Consider the following 22,837-nt stretch of genomic DNA (forward strand, 5'->3'; position numbering starts at 1 on the left):
TCCAGCGCGTCTTCGGAGAAGGACCCAAAAGGTGAGTCCTTTCCGTTTTTGGGGGGCGGGGGTGGTGAAAACAGACACGGGGGAAAGGAAAGGGTTTTTCCTTTCCCCCTGTGCCTGTTTTCACAAGATTCCTGCTGCCCGCGATCGTGGAGCAGGAATCTCCACTAGGACACCAGGGATTTTCTTTTTTGTTTATTTTGGGGGCGACCCCTTGGGCAAGGGTCGCCCCCCCCGGGGGCAATTGTTTTTAGTATTTCACCCCCCCCCTGGGGGCAGATCCGCCGATTTTTCGGCGGATCTGCCCCCAGGGGGAGGGTGAAAAACAATAGACACCAGGGATTTTATAATTTGTGTGTATTTTGGGGGCGACCCCTTGGGCAAGGGTCGCCCCCCCCGGGGGCAATTTTTTTTTGTATTTCGCCCCCCCCCCCGGGGGCAGATCCGCCGATTTTTTGGCGGATCTGCACCCGGGGGGGGGAGGGGGCGAAAACCACTAGACACCAGTGATTTTATTTTTGGTGTGTATTTTGGGGGGGACCCCTTGGGCAAGGGTCGCCCCCCCCCGGGGGCAATTTTTTTTTATATTTCGCCCCCCCTGGGGGCAGATCTGCCACTAGACACCAGGGATTTATTTTTATTGTAAAGTTTTTTTGGGGGTCGACCCCTTGGGCAAGGGGGGCTATTTTTTTTAGTATTTCGTCGTCCCCCCCCCTGGGGGCAGAGTGCCAATTTTTGGGCTGATCTGCCGCCAAGGGGGGGGGGGGGGGCGAAATCCATTAGACACCAGGGATTTTGTTTTTATTGTTTATTTTGGGGGCAACCCCTGGGGAGCTATTTTTTTTTTCTGTTTCGGCCCCCCGATGGCAGACCAGCCATTTTTTGGACGATCTGGCCCCCGGGGGGGGGTGGAAGCACACTAGGTGCCAGGGATTGTGTGGTGTGTGTGTGTGTGGTGTGTGTTTGGGGGCACCACTTGGGCAACGGTCGCCCCCCTAAGGTGGGGAAAATTCGTATTGGCCATCTCTGCCCCTAATTTTGTAGGCCCATCTGCCCCCAAGGAGGGCAGAACCACCAATACGGCAGGGATTTTTTTGTTTTGTTTTGTGTTGTGTTGGGGGTGCCCCCTTTGGGAAGGGTCACCCCCTAAAAGGGGGCACTGAGGTGTTGCCCATTTCTTCCCCCCTTGTGGGCAGATTGGCCAATTTTTTACGCCCATCTACCCCCGAGGGGGGCAGGATCCACTTAGGTACCAGGGACAACTTCTAAGTTCATCTTGGTGGTGGGGTGTTTGTCAACTGGCAAAGTATTTCTATTTGTGATTATAACAATTTATTTCTTCTTTTTCTTCTAGTTCAACGCTTTTGCTTCCTTTGCTGTGGATCTTTGCGGTTTTGGCAGTAGTTGTCCTGCGGTTTGCATAGTTGCATGTTTTAGGTAAGTGAAAGCAATTTACTCCAAAGGAGTATTGTTGACATGCATGAATGTCATGTTTGTAGGTGGTGTACTAAATGCAGTATTGTGTGTTTGACATTGTCCTTAGATTTGAGCACAGTGATGTTTGTGTTGTCATATGTCTAATTTTCTTTTTTCTTTTTTCTTTTTAGTGGGATATTATTGGTGATTGCTGTGTCTGTGCAGAGTAGTTGCTTGGTGAGTAGCTATTTCAGGCAACTGAGTGGTATAGTTTTTTGTAGTACATAACTCTTTGTGATAAAGCTACACTTTGTTTATTACTTATTTTAGTGCTAGTTGTTGTTTGCAATCCATTAGTTGTTAGGATCATGGCTAGCCGCAAAGTGACCGCTCAGCAGGTTGTTCGCATGCTCTTTGAGTCGTCTTCAGACCATGATTACGACACTGACTCTGCATCTGAGACAGAGGAGAAAGCAGGAGATTCTGGAATTGAGTTTTCTGTCCGAGAGTATTCTTCAGATGAGGAAGCTACTCTCAGTGCAGATGAAGGGCCTGTGTTAGAGGAGGACATTGATGTGCCAAGAGTGCAGCAGCCTGGGGCTGAAGGGTTTCCCATTGGAAGACCTGACACCTGGATTGCCCCAAACATGGAGCAGCCACAGTTACCTGCATTTACTGGTCTCCCAGGGTGTAGAGTTAATACGGAAAACTTTTTGCCTATCCATTTCTTTCCCTTGTTTATGGACGATGTATTTTTGGAAGAGATTGTGGAGCAGACAAATGTGTATGCAGAGCAATATTTGCGGGCCAAAGCTGCCAGACTTAAGCCTCAGTCTTGAGCTACTCAGTGGGTTCCCACATATCTGGAAGAGATGAAAAGGTTTTTAGGTTTGTCTTTTTTGATGGGGTTGATCAGGAAGCCGTCACTGGCTTCTTATTGGTCTACTAGTACCTTGATGGCAACTGCTATATTTCCTGCAACTATGACACGTAATCGGTATTTGCTTCTTCTTCGTATGCTGCATTTTGTAGATAATGCTTTAGCCTTGCCACGAGATCACCCTGATTGTGACCGCCTTTTTAAGATTAGGCCTGTCCTTGATCATTTTGTGGATCGGTTTTCAGAGGTCTATGTTCCAGGGAACGAGATAAGTGTGGACGAGTCTTTGGTCCTTTTCAAGGGGCGTTTAGTTTTTAAGCAGTACATTCCTAGTAAGAGGGCACGGTATGGGATTAAATTGTATCTGCTGTCGGAAAGCAGTACAGGAAATGTGTATAATTTCCGGGTCTACACTGGTAGGGATTCCAGTATTGACCCTCCTGGTTGTCCGGCCACTTTTGGAGTTAGCGAAAAAATTGTGTGGGAACTTGCTAGACGGCTGTTTAACAAAGGTCACCATTTGTACGTAGATAATTTATACACTGGAGTGCAGTTGTTCAAGGAGTTGTCTAGGGTGGACACTGTTGCTTGTGGCACAATCCGTTCTAACCGGAAAGGCTATCCAAAGGAGCTTGTCTGTAAAAAACTTGAGAGGGGACAGTGCAGTGCCTTGCGGAATAATGAGCTGCTAGCTCTGAAATTTTCAGACAGGAGGGATGTGTACATGCTATCGACCATCCATGATGAGAGTCTTCCCCTGTGGCTGTTTGGGGTCAGGTTGCGGAAGTGCGCAAACCTGCGTGCATTTTGGACTACAATAGGCACATGGGTGGTGTTGATAGAGTAGATCAGAGGTTGGAACCTTACACTGCTCTTCGTAAGTCTTATGTGTGGTATAAAAAGTTGGCCCTACATTTATTTCATTTGGCAACTTTTAATGCCTTTATTGTATACAAGGATTGTTCACCTGAGTCAAGGATGACATTTGTTAAATTTCAGGAGTCGGTGATCGAAAGCCTTATTGTGGTGGAACCGGCAAGAGTTCCTAGAGTAGAAGTGGTGGAGGATGTGGCTAGATTGAAAGATCGGCACTTTCCAGATCACATTCCTCCCACTCCCAAAAAAGACATGCCCACAAAGAAATGTAGAGTATGTGCCCGGAGATTAATCCGGAGGGAGAGCCGGATGTACTGCCCCGAATGCCCTTCAAAGCCTGGGCTGTGTGTGCCCGGCTGTTACAGAAGTTACCATACCAAAAAAACATTCTGGGAAATACCTTGAGCGTAAGCTGTCTGTTTTATATTTTCATATGTTTCACGGTTGGCATCTCTGTCATGTATTTATTTAGAGCTTTTGTGTTTGTAGTTTTGTGCTTATTTTATAATTAGTGGTTTCTTTGTTGTTTATAAACAAAAAAAGTGATGGTGGTGTGCTTGGGGTGGCGCTTGGCTGGCAGTGTGCGTGGGGTGGCGCTTGGCTGGCAGTGTGCGTGGGGTGGCGCTTGGCTGGCGGTGTGCGTGGGGTGGCGCTTGGCTGGCGGTGTGCTTGGGGTGGCGCTTGGCTGGCGGTGTGCGTGGGGTGGCGCTTGGCTGGCAGTGTGCGTGGGGTGGTGCTTGGCTGGCGGTGTGCGTGGGGTGGCGCTTGGCTGGCGGTGTGCGTGGGGTGGCGCTTGGCTGGCGGTGTGCTTGGGGTGGCGCTTGGCTGGCGGTGTGCGTGGGGTGGCGCTTGGCTGGCAGTGTGCGTGGGGTGGCGCTTGGCTGGCGGTGTGCGTGGGGTGGCGCTTGGCTGGCGGTGTGCTTGGGGTGGCGCTTGGCTGGCGGTGTGCGTGTGGTGGCGCTTGGCTGGCAGTGTGCGTGGGGTGGCGGTTGTCTGGCGGTGTGCGTGGGGTGGCGCTTGGCTGGCGGTGTGCGTGGGGTTGCGCTTGGCTGGCGGTGTGCTTGGGGTGGCGCTTGGCTGGCGGTGTGCGTGGGGTGGCGCTTGGCTGGCAGTGTGCGTGGGGTGGCGCTTGTCTGGCGGTGTGCGTGGGGTGGCGCTTGGCTGGCAGTGTGCGTGGGGTGGCGCTTGGCTGGCGGTGTGCTTGGGGTGGCGCTTGCCTGGCGGTGTGCGTGGGGTGGCGCTTGCCTGGCAGTGTGCGTGGGGTGGCGCTTGGCTGGCGGTGTGCGTGGGGTGGCGCTTGGCTGGCGGTGTGCTTGGGGTGGCGCTTGGCTGGCGGTATGCGTGGGGTGGCGCTTGGCTGGCAGTGTGCGTGGGGTGGCGCTTGTCTGGCGGTGTGCGTGGGGTGGCGCTTGGCTGGCAGTGTGCGTGGGGTGGCACTTGGCTGGCGGTGTGCTTGGGGTGGCGCTTGGCTGGCGGTGTGCGTGGGGTGGCGCTTGGCTGGCAGTGTGCGTGGGGTGGCGCTTGGCTGGCGGTGTGCGTGGGGTGGCGCTTGGCTGACGGTGTGCGTGGGGTGGCGCTTGGCTGGCGGTGTGCTTGGGGTGGCGCTTGGCTGGTGGTGTGCTTTGGGTGGCGCTTGGCTGGCGGTGTGCGTGGGGTGGTGCTTGGCTGGCAATGTGCGTGGGGTGGCGCTTGGCTGGCAGTGCCAGCCAAACGGCAGTCCACACTCCCATCAGCTGATGTGATTCTTGTATCAGGCATGTGGGCGTATGTAAGTGATGGGCCTTTGAGTGGCGCGGTCTGTCAATGTGAGTGTTGTAATGTGCTGGGCCCGTGGCTGGCGGTGGGAATGGTCTTGTGCGTGTCATGTATGAAAGGTGTGTGAATGGACTGTAAAGCGGTTGGTGCCTTGTCGCGGCTTTACAGCTCACGAGCTGTGAGTCATTGGTTCAGTTTTTTGCCTTTCAGTTATAAGCAGTGCATTTCATTTTTTTGAAATCTCTTGTTAATAAAATTTGATCCACTGAACCATCACTCACCCTCGTGCCAAATCCAACCAGTATGTGTGGTAAGAATGACAAAACCTGCTCCGCTGTAATCAGGCGTCGCAGCACACCTGTGACACGCTAGGTGCCTCGGGTGGGACCCCGATGATGAAGCATGCCACCAGCTTGGTTGGTGGGTGAGGGGTCTTCTTCACATAACCTTAGTGTGTATCTTTTCACAATTTTAGTGTTTGGCACATCACGGACGTAATTGCACACATCAATATGATATATTACAAAAATACCTGTTTTGGGGGGGAGGGCCCACCTATGTTTTTGGTCCTGGGTGCGGCCTTCATCTAGGGAAACCTACAAAACCCAGACATTTTTTTAAACTAGACACCCCAAGGAGTCCAGGGAGGTGTGGCTTGCGTGGCTCCCCCAACATTTTCTTACACAGACTCCTCTGTAAACCTCAAAATTTGCATAAAAAAGTATATTTTCCTGACTTTTCTTAGTAGGATCACAGCTCCAGCACAAAATTCCTACTCCCCAGTTTTCCCCTCAGTCTCCCAAGTAAAATGACACCCCCCTTATGTGGGTCCCCAAAGCAGAGTCCATCTAAAGATGTATAAAAGAATGTGCCCTTATAAACTCGCTGTGCTATCCCTTCTATCTCTTCAAGTTTTGGGCCTTATTCTGTTGCAGGCACCTGGCCCACCCACACAAGTGAGGTATCATTTTTATCGGGAGACTTGGGGGAACGCAGGGTGGAAGGAGATTTGTGGCTCCTCTCAGATTCCAGAACTTTCTGTCACCGAACTGAGAGGAAAGGGTGTTTTTTTAGCCAAACTTTGAGGTTTGCAAAGGATTCTGGGTAACAGAACCTGGTCCGAGCCCCACAAGTCACCCCGTCTTGGATTCCCCTAGGTCTCTAGTTTTCAAACATGCACAGGGTTGGTAGGTTTCCCTAGGTGCCGGCTGAGCTACAGGCCAAAATCCACAGGAAGGCACTGTTTTCTTTCAAAAAAGTGGATGTGTCCACGTTGCGCTTTGGGGAGTTTCCTGTCGCGGGCGCTAGGCCTACCCACACAAGTGAGGTATCATTTTTATCGGGAGACTTGGGGGAACGCTGGGTGGAAGGAAATTTGTGGCTCCTCTCAGATTCCAGAACTTTCTGCCACAGAAATGTGAGGAACATGTGTTTTTTTAGCCAAATTTTGAGGTTTGCAAAGGATTCTGGGTAACAGAACCTGGTCCGAGCCCCGCAAGTCACCCCTCCTTGGATTCCCCTAGGTCTCTAGTTTTCAGAAATGCAAAGGTTTGGTAGGTTTCCCTAGGTGCCGGCTGAGCTAGAGGCCAAAATCCACAGGTAGGCACTTCGCAAAAAACACCTCTGTTTTCTTCAAAAATTTGGATGTGTCTACGTTGCGCTTTGGGGCGTTCCCTGTCGCGGGCGCTAGGCCTGCCCACACAAGTCAGGTATCATTTTTATCGGGAGACTTGGGGGAACGCTGAATGTAAGGAAATTTGTGGCTCCTCTCAGATTCCAGAACTTTCTGCCACAGAAATGTGAGGAACATGTGTTTTTTTAGCCAAATTTTGAGGTTTGCAAAGGATTCTGGGTAACAGAACCTGGTCCGAGCCCCGCATGTCACCCCTCCTTGGATTTCCCTAGGTCTCTAGTTTTCAGAAATGCACAGGTTTGGTAGGTTTCCCTAGGTGCCGGCTGAGCTAGAGGCCAAAATCTACAGGTAGGCACTTCGCAAAAAACACGTCTGTTTCTTCAAAAAATTTGGATGTGTCCACGTTGCGCTTTGGGGCGTTTCCTGTCGCGTGCGCTAGGCCTACCCACACAAGTGAGGTATCATTTTTATTGGGAGACTTGGGGGAACGCTGGGTAGAAGGAAATTTGTGGCTCCTCTCAGATTCCAGAACTTTCTGCCACAGAAATGTGAGGAACAAGTGTTTTTTTAGACAAATGTTGAGGTTTGCAAAGGATTCTGGGTAACAGAACCTGGTCTGAGCCCCGCAAGTCATCCCTCCTTGGATTCCCCTAGGTCTCTAGTTTTCAGAAATGCACAGGTTTGGTAGGTTTCCCTAGGTGCCGGCTGAGCTAGAAGCCAAAATCTACAGGTAGGCACTTCGCCAAAAACACCTCTGTTTTCTTCAAAAAATTTGGATGTGTCCACGTTGCGCTTTGGGGCGTTTCCTGTCGCGGGCGCTAGGCCTACCCACACAAGTGAGGTATCATTTTCATCGGGAGACTTGGGGGAACGCTGGGTGGAAGGAAATTTGTGGCTCCTCTCAGATTCCAGAACTTTCCGCCACAGAAATGTGAGGAACATGTGTTTTTTTTGCCAAATTTTGAGGTTTGCAAAGGATTCTGGGTAACAGAACCTGGTCCGAGCCCCGCAAGTCACCCCATCTTGGATTCCCCTAGGTCTCTAGTTTTCAGAAATGCACAGCTTTGGTAGGTTTCCCTAGGTGCCAGCTGAGCTAGAGGCCAAAATCTACAGGTAGGCACTTCACAAAAAACACCTCTGTTTTCTTCCAAAAATTTGGATGTGTCCACGTTGCGCTTTGGGGCGCTTCCTGTCGCGGGCGCTAGGCCTACCCACACAAGTGAGGTATCATTTTTATCGGGAGACTTGGGGGAACATAGATTAGCAAAACAAGTGTTATTGCCCCTTGTCTTTCTCTACATTTTTTCCTTCCAAATATAGGAGAGTGTGTAAAAAAGACATCTATTTGAGAAATGCCCTGTAATTCACATGCTAGTATGGTCACCCCAGAATTCAGACATGTGCAAATAACCACTGCTCCTCAACACCTTATCTTGTGCCCTTTTTGGAAATACAAAGGTTTTCTTGATAGCAATGTTTTACTCTTTATATTTCAGCAAAGGAATTGCTGTATACCCGGTATAGAATGAAAACGCACTGCAGGGTGCAGCTCATTTATTGGCTCTGGGTTCCTCGGGTTCTTGATGAACCTACAAGCCCTATATATCCCCGCAACCAGAGGAGTCCAGCAGACGTAACGGTATATTGCTTTCGATAATCTGACATTGCAGGGAAAAGTTACAGAGTATAACGTGGAGAAAAATTGATGGTTTTTTCACCTCAATTTCAATATTTTTCTTTTTCAGCTGTTATTTTCTGTAGGAAACCCTTGTAGGATCTACACAAATGACCCCTTGCTGAATTCAGAATTTTGTCTACTTGTCAGAAATGTTTAGGTTTCTGGGATCCAGCATTGTTTTCATGCCCATTTCTGTCACTGACTGGAAGGAGGCTGAAAGCACAAAAAATTGCAAAAATGGGGTATGCCCCAGTAAAATGCCAAAATTGTGTTGAAAAATTGGGTTTTCTGATTCATGTCTGCCTGTTCCTGAAAGCTGGGAAGCTGCTGAGTTCAGCACTGCAAACCCTTTGTTGATGCCATTTTCAGGGGAAAAACCACAAGCCTTCTTCTGCAGCCACATTTTCCAATTTTTTTTAAAAAAACGAAATTTTCACTGTATTTTGGCCAATTTCTTGGCCTCCTTCAGGGGAACCCACAAAGTCTGGGTACCTCTAGAATCCCAAGGATGTTGGAAAAAAAGGACGCAAATTTGGCTTGGTTAGCTTATGTGGACAAAAAGTTATGAGGGCCTAATCGCGAACTGCCCCAAATAGGCAAAAAAAGGCCTGGCACAGGAGGGGGAAAAGGCCTGGCCGCGAAGGGGTTAAATAGACAACTTTTATTTACACACAAAATGGCTAAAACATATTTGCCTAAAAATAGAAATACCCCTATCAGAAAAGATTTTATAAGAAGGACAGAACAAGTCTCAGAAGAAATAGTGCTCGTGTTTTAAAAGAAGAGAGAAGGAAACCCAATCTCACACCTAATCAAAAAGCAGAAAAATAAAAGATAGCCTGTTGGTTCAACTTTTTACACATTGAATCTTTTGATATAATCACAAAGGTAATAAATCCCCAATAAAGTCCTTCATTTATCCTATAAACCAAAACAGAAACAAACACATCCAGGCTCAATCATCATCGTCGACGTTAAGACCCCTGGCTCTTGGGCTAATTTTAGGCTCACATACGGGTCTTCATCAGGACTAAGAAAAAGATAGGGGACCAACTTGCTATAATGTAAAATCTTAAGGCCACAATCACATCAGCAACCTAGGATAAATTCAGGTCAGAGGGAAACAGAATAAGCAAGTAATTTTCCTCTACTCCTGCAAAAATGAATCTTCAGGCCTAGTCTAGCTAAGAAAGCCTAAATACACATTAATACAATTAACACTTATAAAACCTATTGTGCACCTTACAATTTGAATCAAATATGTAAAGCAAATTATTTAATTGCAAACATTATTCACAACATATTTGAAACAGTTTAAATGTGCCTTTATTTGTCTGCACATATGTAACTCACATTAATAAATTCATTTGTCAGTAAAATTATGATTAATTCATGTTCATTTAATACTCTTAATATACTTAATTTCTACTGTTTCTCTAACAATAATACTTTAATATTAGTTCATATCAGTAGCTTACTCTAATATAAATGTACAATATATTTAATGTTAAAACACAATGTCAAAAGCGAATGGAGGCCGCATTGTTCACCATGATTCAATCATGCACATTTTACATTTCGTGTTATTTTCTCTTTTAAACTTTTAAATAAAGATTTATAAGTCACCATATGCTAACTTCTATGCCACTAATGTATTAGTAAAATTTGGTCACTATCAAACCTGATGGGAGATACATTCTATGCTGAGAAGGTAGAAGGTACTAGAAGATACCTCACATCTCCCTCCTTTTAATAAAGATTATAAACATAACTTCAATAACACACAGATACAGCATTATGAACCCCGCCCATGAGAAATAAAGAAAGTGCCCCTAGCACAATACACGTATACCATTCAAATCACACTGTTCAAATTATGTGATTTTTTTCTTGACGGAACCCTTACATAAAAGAATTAGTGATAACATCATACATATTCCTTTTAAGTAGCTTGATCACTTATCAGATGCCCAATTCATCACATAGTTGCTTCTCCTTCCCAGAGTTCTCATTCCCTCTAGCAGTAGAGACCTGTGATACCTTGGCCACTCTATTGAGATTCCAAACTCAATGGTCTTCCATCTTTACTGCATTCTTAAACACTTTAATAACTATCATGGGGACTGAAAATTTGGAATGAGACTGAGAAAACTCCAATCGTGAATTTCTGATTGTCACTACATCTCCTATTACACCTTAGTTTTCTTCACTGCCTTAGAAGGGTCAAATCTGTTTTTTCGTTCTGACATTTTCTCATGTTCTCTCTCTCTTTCCTCACCAGTATAATGCTACACAACCTTTTCATCTCTTGCCTTCCTGCTCACCTATGAGGGACAAACCAAAGTGTTAGCCCTCTTTTTCGAAATAATTCAAATTGTGTGACTCCGGTTGTTGCATGGAGTGTCATTCTGTAATTCTTCACATTGTTAAGCATTTCTTTCTTCCTACACACCTGACTCATTAATGCTCTTTGTATGGTTTCTTGCAACACCCTGTTGAACCCTTCCACCATGCCATTGGCCTCAGGATGGCACAACAAGCACTTTTTATGCTTAATACCCCTGTTTCCAAAATGTTTTCCATATCTCGGGACACTAGTAGTACCCCATTGTCCATCAGAATAGTGTTGGGGAAACCCTCATGTTCAAACACTTACTCAAAAAAACGAATGACATCACATGTTTTCACTGAACTAGTGATCCCTTCTTCTGGCCACCTTGAATACATGTCATCCGAACCTGTGGCACACTCGCTGAACTTGCAGCTCTAATAGACCAAAAAAATCTAAAGCTATATCCTCCCAAGTTTCCTTTGGTAATATTCTGAAGCCCAAGGGCTGTACCCTGCATTTAAGTGACATTATATAATTTGAACATTCTATACAATCCCTGACTGTTCTTTCAATCTGAATGTCCATACCTGGCCACCAGGTCTGAGTCTCTCTGTTATTTTTTAAATGCCTGTATGGCTTTCATGAGCTAAGGATATAATATCTTCTTATCTGATGGAATCAATCTGGTGCCCTCACCAACAACCTTCTCTGAACAACTAGTTTATCTTTAACTTTATAAAATCTACTTAAATGTCTTTGCAAATTATCTTTTATCCCAACCATCCGAGAGCTGTGTCAAACCTTTTTGCAACATTACATAATTGTCTTACTTGTCCAACCACTTATCCTCTTTGTGGTGCAATATCTAATTCAGACACACAGCTATGTTGTCTTCCTCATCACCTATATCTAGAACATCCTCTTTTCCACAAGTTTCCACAAGCTGAGAGCAGCAGTCAGCTAAGTTACTCTTTACACCAGGAACTTATGGTAGATCAAATTAAAATTCCTGTAAAAATACTAGCCATCATTTTATTCTTCCTAAAATGGCTCCAACTGCTTTTTTTTCGTAAAGTTCCTTCAAAAGTTTATGGCCAGTCTTTAGCTCAAATTTGCTCCCCAAAATAAACTTCCTTAACTTTTGCACAGTCCAGTATACAGCTAATTCCTCTTTTTCTATAACAGAATAGCTTAATTCTGATCCTTTTGATCTCCTAGAGATTAATAAAATGGTTCGCTCTGGCATCAGACACAATCACTGTGTCATGTCCTGGTTCAAAGCTTGTAAGCATGAGAAAGGGTCTATTTTGACATTGTAGCCCCCACATTTTGTCTGGAAAATGATGTGGTTCCAAACTGTAAGTGCCCTGGGCCCGTGCTAAACAGGTCCCAAGGGCCAGATCTCTTTCCCCAAAACAGTACTATGTTTGGCACTTCAGCCACCCTTGTAACTCTGTATTAAATGCTACCCCTGGTACCTAGGACATGGGTACTGCAGAGGGTCCCCCAGAGCTGCAGCATCAATTGTGCCACTCTGAGAGGCCCCACACCGGCCTCATGCAGACTGCCACTGCAAGCGCATTACAAGGTCTCTTTAAAAGTTGCAACCATGACATGGCACTCACCAAGATTGCCATGCCCACTAACCCTGCATGTAATATAGGTAAGCCACTCCTCTGGCAGACCTTACAGCCCTAAGGCAGGGTGCACTATAATGCATAGATATAGTAAATGTACAGGGAAGCTATTGTAAATACTTGTGCTGGACACTGGTCATTGTGTGCTCCCCAGCTACATGATGGCCTTTCTGAATACTGGGTTATTTGGCATCAAACAACAAAGAATGATAAACCCACACTGATGTTATTGTTGGATTTATTATAAAATGTACCAAGTGGGCACATTAGAGGTTCCTCCCTGCAAAACCTAAAAGCCCTGGCATGGTTGCTGACTAGTCTTAATCAGCCTGCCACCACCAGACATGGTTCTGGACTCCTGGGGTGAGAGACTTTTGCTCTCAGGAACCAGAACACAAATTCGTTCCTATGTGTAGGTGTTACACCTCCTCCCCCAAGCAAGCACCCTGCACCAGTTGTCACCTTTAAAGACTTTACCGCCTTTGAAATCTGACCCCCACCTCTGCTGCTAGCAGCAGTTGGCCTCCCAATGGTTTCCCCCCCACTTTGAGTTGGAAAACCGGCAGGAAAACATAGCCACAGTAGGAGAAGTGCCCCCCCCCGAGCCTGCACCAGCTCTCAGGTGTGGCAGAAGAGGTGACCACTCCATTTAATTTTCCTCCATCTTGGATGATAGGAAAATAACCAATCAGGGTTGGGGATGTGACCCCTTCCCACAGGAAGCGGTCACTTAGTGGGTGTAGCCACTCAAAGGTAGTTGGCCCTTTGGCCACTACCAAGTACTTCCCCTAATGCCCACTAAATGCAATATTTAGTGGGCATCCATAGACCAACAGATCAGATTTGATGGACACAAGAAGACCAGAAACAAAGAAGACCTGAGGCATGAGAACAGAAGCCCTGCTGCACCAAGAAAAAGGTGCCAAACTATGCCTGCTGCTCCTAGAGCTTGACAGTCACTGCTAAGGAGTCGCTTGGAAACCTGAAGGACTCTACAAAATCCCAGAGCACCTCCGGCCTTCTGAAAATTGCCAAGAACCTCCCTCAGAGTGAAAGTCTCACTCTCCTGCCACCTGTAAGCAAAGAACCAGCCGCTGACCAACGAACTGGGCCCAGGAGCCTGGCTAAAATCTATGCGACAAACCCAAACGACAAAACCTACTAGTGTACCAAGTTTGGTGGCACTGCAACTTTCAGGGCCTGAGAAGGCTTATTGCCTTGGGTACGTGACTCCCAACATCAGACACCCAGAAGCAAAGTCCATTCCAGACTCTCCAAAGCCCTGAAGCAAGTCCCAGTCAAGGGACTTCAGAACAACCAAGAATCACCCCCCCTCAGAGTGGCCCTGCTGACCTACAATCTACCCACCAAGTGACCTGGTCTTGACTCCAAGGACTCCCTGAATCACAACTCCTGGCTGACCTATCTGCACTGCATTCGGCCCCCCTGGACCTGCAACACCAAACCAACTGTACTCTATGGGTCCCTAACACCTTTGACCTCTACCCTCCAAGAAGACCCACCGGAATTAACTTTAAGTCCACCTGTGCAGTGTGATTCAAAGCAGTCCCCTTCTCCGTTGAACATCTCGAGGACCTCGACCTCAAAATAGAAGGTGACACTTGTGAGATCATTGCCTGATTTTATATGTATTTTTAAAGATTTTCACATTAATTCCTATGGTGCGTAATTGCACACAAAAAGCATATATTTTCTAAACTTTGAAAAATCATATCAAAAGAAGTACTTACTGTATATTGATGATCTTGGTCTTAATTTTTTTTATAAAAATCTGAAGTGTTTTTGTAAATTGGTCTTGAGTTATTCTTCTGAGTGTTTGTCTACATATATTGATACCGTAAGTACAACAAATGCTTAGCCCATCTCCTGGATTAGCCTAACTGCTTACCCACACTACCACAAAAACAGAGCATTAGGTGGTCTCCTTTTTACCTCTGGATACCAAAGTGGGGTTTCTTGGACTTTCTGCACAGTGCATGACATTTTTGTACACTATATAGAGAGTCAGCCTTCTACAGTAAGCTAGAGGCCTTTTTCAGACATGTCTTCAGTAAAAACAAATGTTCTTTCACACTCTGCATTCCATTGAAAGACTGTCCCCTTGTTTAACAGATGTCTCTTATTCTTAGTCTTTTCAGGAAAATGTGTAACAAATTTTCTGTAATATTCAGACATGCCCAAGACTTTTACTACTTCCTCCTTAGACCCTGGGCTGGTCATGTTGCAAATAATGTGAACCAATTCACTCTTTGGCTCAATCCCTAAGGGGCTGATTTTGTGACCCAAAAAATCTGTCTCAGTTAAATTGAACTTAATCTTCTTGGCTTTTAAAGTCAAACCATGTGGTTTCAACCTATTCAGGGCAACTCAGACTCGCTGGTTGTGCTCCTCAACATTCCCCCCAAACACCAATACATCATCCTCATATATTTTGACACCACTCACACCACTCAATACTTTCACCATCATTCTTTGGAATACTGGTGAAGCCAAAATGAGTCCAAAGACATCCTTAGGAATTCGAAGGTGCCAAAAGGGGTACAAAAGGCTTTCAAATCCTGTGACTCCTGATGTAATCTCACCTGGTGGTATGCTGATGTGAGATCAAGGGATGAAAAATATTTTGCTCCCCTCAACATAGACAACATTTCAGTTCTATTTGGTAGAGGATAATGACCAACCTAAATACTCCTATTCAATTCACACAAATCCTCATAATTTTGCATCACTATTAGCCTTGTGTGCCATGACCACAGGGGCAAGCCATTCTGTGGCTTGTACCACATCAATTATGCCATTCTCCTTCAATTATTCCAATTCAAATTACATCTTGTCCTTGTCTATTATGGGTAACCCCCTTACCTTATTGGCAACTGGTACTGCACTCCTTTTTATCTTGATCTTATGAATGTAGCCTTTGAGGCAACCTAAGTCTTCTTGGAAAACTTCTGATAACTCTTGTTCATAATCAGGACTCTCACAAACAATGTTATTTACTTGTTCAATGTCCTTTAACCTCACGGAAGGGGTCCCACTGGGATCAGGGTACATCATTAAATCTTTCAGGTAAAACCAGCTAATAAAAGAATCACCTCTCAGAGAGACATAGATTTTACTAGTAGTGTATCTACCATAGAAGTGTATGCAGCCCTTAAAATAGCCCCATCATTTTATGGGTTCTCGACCATACCGCTTTGAAGAAATATCTGATTTATAGAGTTTAACTTTTCCTTTCAACTCTCTCTCATAAACATCTGTTGCAAGCAATGTTATCTTTGCCCCAGAATCAAATAACATGCGCATCAACACATCTTCAATTTGCACTATTTCTATAGAACCACTCTCTCCATCCTTTACTTGCAAAATAATCACTGCACACTCCAGATCTTGATCACAGATTATTTCCTGAACCTTCTTCTTTGAACCCTCACTCCTACAACATGTAGTGGCATGCCCTCTTCTACAAACATGTCTTGCAAGTGGCTTTCCAACAGCTGTCGGTAAACTGACCATACTCGCCACACCTAAAACAGCATCTTTGAAGATTCTTATTGTCCTTTTAATTTTCTCACCGACCTTTTTGATGACTAAATTGTTCATTACTTTTCTTCTGAGATTGAACAAAATGTACATTCATTTTATTTCTGTTAGTACCACACCCTTTCCTTATCTCATACAGACAAGCTTAGCTACTATAACCACCTCTGTCAGTCATGGGATATTTTTTTGCCAAAAGGACTCCTTGGCTTTTTCCAAGCTGCACCCCACCAAAAATTGATCTCTCAAATGCACTCCACTGTTTGTCCCAAAATTACATATAGATGACAGATTTCATAGAACCAACACATACTCTTCCAGAGACTCACCAGACCTTTGCATGCGTTCATCAAAATGATACTTTTAAAGAACTGTGGAAACGTTTAGCAAGTAGTTCAAATCTAGTTTTTTGAACAAAACTCGAACTCTCGTAAATCACGAGCTTCACCCTGAGCTGAGTCAGGCAAGTGTTCAAAACCCCCTTGCGCCTTTGGTTTCAAACAGGACAGCAATGAAGAGATTTTCTGTTCTGGACTCAGTTTTGTTATGTACTCTTTCATAGTGAGCAAGCACATTTCCCCACTTTCCCCATTTCATAGGAGATTTAGCCGGACTTAACAGAAAAAATGGGGGAGGTGTTTCATTCTGCACTGTGCTCCAAATATGAGAAAACAATTATTATAAGATATGAAACCACAACTAATAGCCAATATTCAGACAACACCCTACGAGTTTATTCATCTTTAACTAAAAATAGTTATCTTAAATGCATAAATACTTTATGAGAAAACCAACATTCTTTTGTCCACTCTGTGATGGTTGTACCAGTTTCACTTGTATGGTGTTTCTTGTAAAACAGAATTCTTAAGAAATTTGAAATATAGATAAAACGACACAGTCAACTGCATCCGAGATATGTGGCTTATCAAAAGAAATGCTATGAAAACCCTGGCAAAAAGCGTCTCCGAAGCTCATCCAACATAGAGCATCACATGGTCACATGTATCGCCACACATGTCAATCGAGTGTGTCCTGAATACGCAGAAAATGACAAGAAATGTTTTTAGTAACCCTGGAAACAAGCATCTCTGATGTGCGTCCAACATAGAGCATCACATGATAAGGGGGAGGCACTACCAGAATCATAGAACAGCGCTATAATCATAGTGGTTTTAAAGCCAGGCAAAAGTCTAGTTAGGTGTGAGTCGTACAGACCAATTTCTTTATTGAATACTGATTATAAAGTTTTTGTTAAGGTGCTGGCAGAGCGATTAAACAAAGTGGTGGGTGGTCTCATACATAAGGACCAGAAAGGATTTATGAAGGGGAGGTATTTACATGAATTGACAGGGAGTTTAATAGGGACAATTGATATTGCCACTTCAGTTAGTCTCCCTTTAGCAGCAATAATGTTAGATGCTGCAAAGGCATTTGATAGGGTGAATTGGGTTTTTCTTTTAAATATTTTAAAAGAATACAGTTTTGGAGATAAATTCTGTCAGGTGATGCGTTTAATTTATTAAAAACCTGCGGCTAGGGTTCTGGTAAATGGAAGTTTGACTCCTCCGATCCAACTATGAAGGGGTACGAGACAGGGATGCCCACTCTCTCCACTATTGTTTAACTTATATATCGAACCTCTTGCTAGAAGAATCAGACAGGAGCAGAAAATCCCTTCGTTTGTATATGGGGAGTGGGAGAAAAAAGCCTCCCTTCATGCAGATGATTTGTTAGTTTGTACATCAGATTCACATACGGCTTTACCAGCTGTTTTGGATATAATTAACAATTTTGGCAAGGTATCGGGCTATCAGATAAATGCCGATAAGACAGTAATAATGGCATGGAATCATAGTAAGGAGAATTGGACGAGTAAAAACGAAATGAGGTATCTTGGTATTAAGATATTCCAAGATATTGAGCAAATAGCAGAGGCAAATTTTAGCTTGTTAATGAGGGAGTGCTGTAAGCTTACGAAAAATTGGATGTATTTGCTTTTATCAATTCTGGGTAGAATTAATTTAGTTAAAATGATAATTTTACCTAAAGTTACTTTCTTATATGACATAATTCCTTTGTTATTTGCTAAAGTTTTGATTGGCAAATTTCAGCAAGAAATACATTAATTTATCTGGGCACAGAAGGGAGTGAGGATTTCTTGGAAAAAGCCGCAGAGGAAAAGGGAAAAAGGCGGATTAGCACTACCGGATTTGCTAGTGTATGGTTGGGTGTTTCAATTTAAGAATGTCAGGATTTTGGGCTCTGCTCTAGGTGCGACAGACTTGGGTTGTATGTTTAAGGCTATGTTAGCACAAGTAAAGGAGGGGTTAAACTATTATTTGTTGAAATTTGGGGATCCAAACGTCTTCAAAAAAATTAAGCTAAAACTTCGGAGGGATGCTGCCCAATTATGGTTCAGTGTCAGGTCCCTGTCGGGGATTGATTACTATAGAAAATGGTCACCTATTTGGGACTCGCTAGGCACGCCAGAAGGTTTGAAGGATGTTTTGGCCACCCCAATTAAAAAGGCAGGTTTTAAACACTGGGGAGAGCTAGTAAAGGAAGGAGACTTGCTGTCTTGGGAGGAAATGTCGCAGAAGACAGGTGGGGCTTTGTCAAGGCTAAAATATCTCCAATTGAAAGGGTGGATAGCTAAGGATAACAAGAGATGTGGTTGGCAGTCCCAGATAGAGGATAAAATCTTGGTAGATCCTCTCCCAAAAAACGTTGTGGCATTGTGGTATTGGGAGTTGGTAGAGGCTGGGGATGGTGAATTTAATCTGTCTAAAGAAATTTGAGGTGATGTTTTTTTGGAGTTACAGCTGGGGGAAGCTTGGGAGGTGTCTATGCGCACTCTATATCAAGTGGTGAAACCTGCTCCGTTTAGACGAAATCATATATTTACACTACATAGAGCTTTTTTCTCTCCATACAGACTGTCTAAGATGGCGAAAGGTGAGGTGATCAAATGTGGAAAGTGTGGGATGGAAAAGGCGTCGGATGTTCAAATGTTTTTCGAGTGTTCGGCAATTCAACTTTTTTGGGACGCAGTGAGACATACGATTTCGGAAGTGTTTCAGGTTGAGATCGAGATTACCCCACTATTAGTCATTTTTTGCAGATCGGAGCAGTTAATAAATTTAAGGGCAGATATGCAGAAGTCGGTATTTTATGCAGTTTTATTAGCTAGAAGAGAAATCTGTAGGAAATGGGTGGGTAGTATTATTCCCTCTTATAAAGAATGGTTGGATCAAGTGAAATATGTATTTAAAATGGATACGGTAATGGGTATCACTAGGGCAAAGAAATTCTGGCTACCTTTTAAAGCCTGGTTGGATGCACTTTTGGTGAATGCATAAAATTTTGTTCGATGATTATTCCTTCCGGCGGTCTCTCAATTTCTTTTCCTCCTTTATATTTCAACGTGAGGAGGATTTGGTGAGAGAGAAAGAAGGAGGCCTTTTTTTCCTCTCCGGGTCAAGGAGCATGGTTTGGTATAAGACCAAAGGAAAGACAATGGGGTTGGGATAAACGAGGACAAAAAAAAAAAAAAAAAACATAGAGCATCACATGATCTCATGCGTCTTGACCCTGGCAACTAACATCTCCAACGTGAGTCTAACGTAGAGCATCAACTGGTCTCACTTATCTCAAAGTCCAGCACTCAAATGCTCGTGCGAGTATTGCAGCATGAGTAGGAGGGTCAGCGGTGTCTCGTGTCCTGGAATCCTATGGCACCACCTCATATGTAAAATACAGAGTCCACAACGCATGCAACTCTGTGGGTAGACTGCAAAGTAGCATGTGACTATAATTGCCAAAAATAAACTTACATGAGGAGGCGCTCATAGCAACTAAGAATTCTTTGCACAATTACTATGGTTATGGTTCTTTACAGCACTAAGCAGGGTCTCGCCCACTCACCCCAACAGTCCCATGCATCACACCAGCTCTGTGTGTGAGGTAGCACTAGCTGCACTCATCAAGGAGTGTTGCAGGAGCAGTGTAACACCCTAGAAGCACTGACATCTTCTGTGTGGGTGTCTCGAATACACCAATCACGCTGACGTAACAGAGTTGGATCTGAATTAGTAAATAGCTGATGAGGATTATTGCTGAGTTAAAATGATGTACGGGTTCTTTTCCTAGTCCATTGCCAATGAAATAAAGTTGTCCATGCAATGTGAAGCTGAAGCTAGTATTTTATTCAAGTTCAGTTGTTCACCTCAGCCACCACACTACACAGCTCCCCTCCAACCCTCTCTCCGTTTTGAACGATAACCACCTTAAATTCTAGTGATCCCTCAGGTTTCTATGACTACCAGCACTACCTGGAACCTGAATGGCAATACGTTCTATAACAAGAAGCTGGAAGGTACCAGAAGATACCACAGATATTCATCCTTTTTCGAGAAATGAAGTATCTTAATGGGTTTGTACTTACACACAAGCAAGCAGAAATTGCTTACCTGATTGAATTGTGAACCAGGGTTAAGAATGTGAGTTGGGGTCTGTGTTTCATTGTGAACCAGCAAGCTTGGAGTCTCTTGGGTGTTGCATAGTTGGGTGCATCAGGGTGTGGCTGGCTGATATTAATGCTTAAGGCATTTGGAGAAATATTTCAGGCCTAACATGATCAGCAACACAGATCCCAAAGGCCATACATGACGTCAATGTAGTTGAGGCACCTCGTGGTAGCTGGCAACAATGGAAGCTAACATTATGGAAGTGTGCAGTTGCATCTTTTGTTGCGATGCAGAATCCAAAGTTATGGCTTATGGGTGGTGGTTAAGAAGACAATGGTGTCATGTGGAGGTATGACGTGAATGATAATTTCGGTGAAGTAGAGAGTTGCAGAAGACAACTTCCTAGCCAGTATTGAATAACTGTGAGGCTCTTTGTTCCTATGTCTTTAAGATTATAGATGGAGGGAAGAAAGGAGAAAACATTGTGTGTATTCAGCGAAGAGGTAGCATTTCAAGCTGGATGAGAGATGATGGTACTGAGAATGGTGGAGTAGAATGAGAAGAATAAAGTGTTGAACAGTGACCCCTGGTGGATAGGCGGTAGAGGGTAAAGTATTTCTTTACTCAAACTTAAGGTCACTGGGTCTGAGACGTTTGCTAAAGAAAACCAACCTCGACATCTAAAGCCTGGGGCACGCATAAGGGCTTGATGCAATATAAGATTGACGAAATCCCTACCACATGTTTCTCATGTATTTCCCTTTGCTAGCCATATACTAAAAGGTAACACCTAGGAAAACGTCTGCTACATTACAGCACTCGTTTGAACCTGGATCCCACACCGAGTAGTAAAAATGTGACTGAATGTGAGAATAGTTTTGACTAAGTTGATTGAATGGGATATGGCTTAAACTCAGGTCATTAAAACGAGGAAATTGACTAACTTCTTGAGAGAATTAGTTTTTGAACTTTTTGCCTTAGATTCTTCAACTAACTAAGAAGTAAAAATGGAGCTGCAGTGAAGATCGCTTCTGCTACCCTTCATTTCGATAAATCGCAATCCATGAATATCTAGAAACATTAACGTTTGTGCAGATAAAGAAAATAAGATAGCAACCCTCGTTCTGTAAGGCCTACTGATGCATGTTGTGTAAACGTGTTTCACATTGCCAAATGCTCTGGACGTGAGTGTGCACGTGGCAAGCAGAACACCATATGGCTTATTTTCCTGAAGTCTGGCACCAGAGGAAATGTACCCAACAACCACTTCAACTTAATTTAATAATAAAAAATTCAACAACCACTAGGTTTTGTTTCTAAGGTCGTGTGGGGATAGGTCTTTGAGAACTATCTGCATGCAAAGATTTAGAAAAGGACTGCGAAAGCCACTTCAGAACAGTGTTTGGCAGGAGAGCTCAAAACTGGTGTAATCTGAGTTTCTGTGTTTCTTGGTTTCTGGCTGACTCGTGAATCTTGCCTCAAAATGTCGAAGAGAAAAGCTGCTATAACTCGAGTGGCCTGACATTAACAGATATGCCTTTCAGAGAAAATCAGGCAAAGTGCCAACGTGTTCTTCTGACTGCAGTTGCTGTGTGCAGTTGCTGTGTGCCTTTTAAACTGTTCCTTGCCTCTGGATTCCAACTGAGGCGTTGACATGTTTTTATAGCAAATAAAGAGTTGCAAGGACCTATAGCCATAGTTTTAGAAAATCTTCTCCACTCCGTGCGCACATGTCTATTTTGCTATTCATTTTTAAGCTTGGCGGAAGTCTTTGAGAGGTCTAGAGCCAAAACGTAATGTGGTGCCCTCTGCACGCCTCTCCCTATGTTGAAAATATATTTTCTAGGGGAAGAGGAAACATGGCGTCTTGTTCCCATGTAGTGGTAGGCCGCTTAACTTGCCTCTGTTAAAAACTACATCCTTGCTTTCAAATTAAATATGTTTAAATACATTCTTAATTATGGAGTGCATGGCAGGAAGACATCATTCCCCTCGCCCCTCCCTCTTTTGACAGCCCTGAGTCATTTTTAATCAGTTAATTTTGTATGGATCACTATAAAAATTGGAAAATCAATACTTTCAACACAGAGTGGTGTGAGTATATGAGTATACCATATGAGAGATCGTAGATCAGAGCTCTACCCCTCTGCTCCATTTGATAGTCTGCACCTTTCCCACAGTTTCCCATGGTTCCCAGCAGGACACAGGAACCCAACACTTACCAGCCTGCTTGCATGTTGCATAGATGCCAAGGTTTCAGATTGCTATGTGTGACATTTTCACAATTTCAGTGTAATTATGAGTGACATTTCAACAACTATGACTGACACTTTCTTGCAAGCAAAATCAAGCGATGAAGACGAGAGAACCAAATAAATATCGTAGTATATCAAGAATCCTATACCTCCCGTTGTACAGCAGCGCCGCCTTGTGGCCTTTGATAAACACTACTCGCAGCTTACATAGCAAATTGAGAAACTGGATCAAGAATGTTTTATCGCAATTCAGGACTTGCTTGACAATCTTAAGCATTGCAGTAATGCGGGAAAATGACTGGAAATTCATTATTCTAATGCAAGATGTGTGACACTTGGCAGGGCTGATGTTGG

This window comes from Pleurodeles waltl, chromosome 1_2 (assembly GCF_031143425.1).
Source record: "Pleurodeles waltl isolate 20211129_DDA chromosome 1_2, aPleWal1.hap1.20221129, whole genome shotgun sequence".
In the NCBI taxonomy this organism is placed as follows: domain Eukaryota; kingdom Metazoa; phylum Chordata; class Amphibia; order Caudata; family Salamandridae; genus Pleurodeles; species Pleurodeles waltl.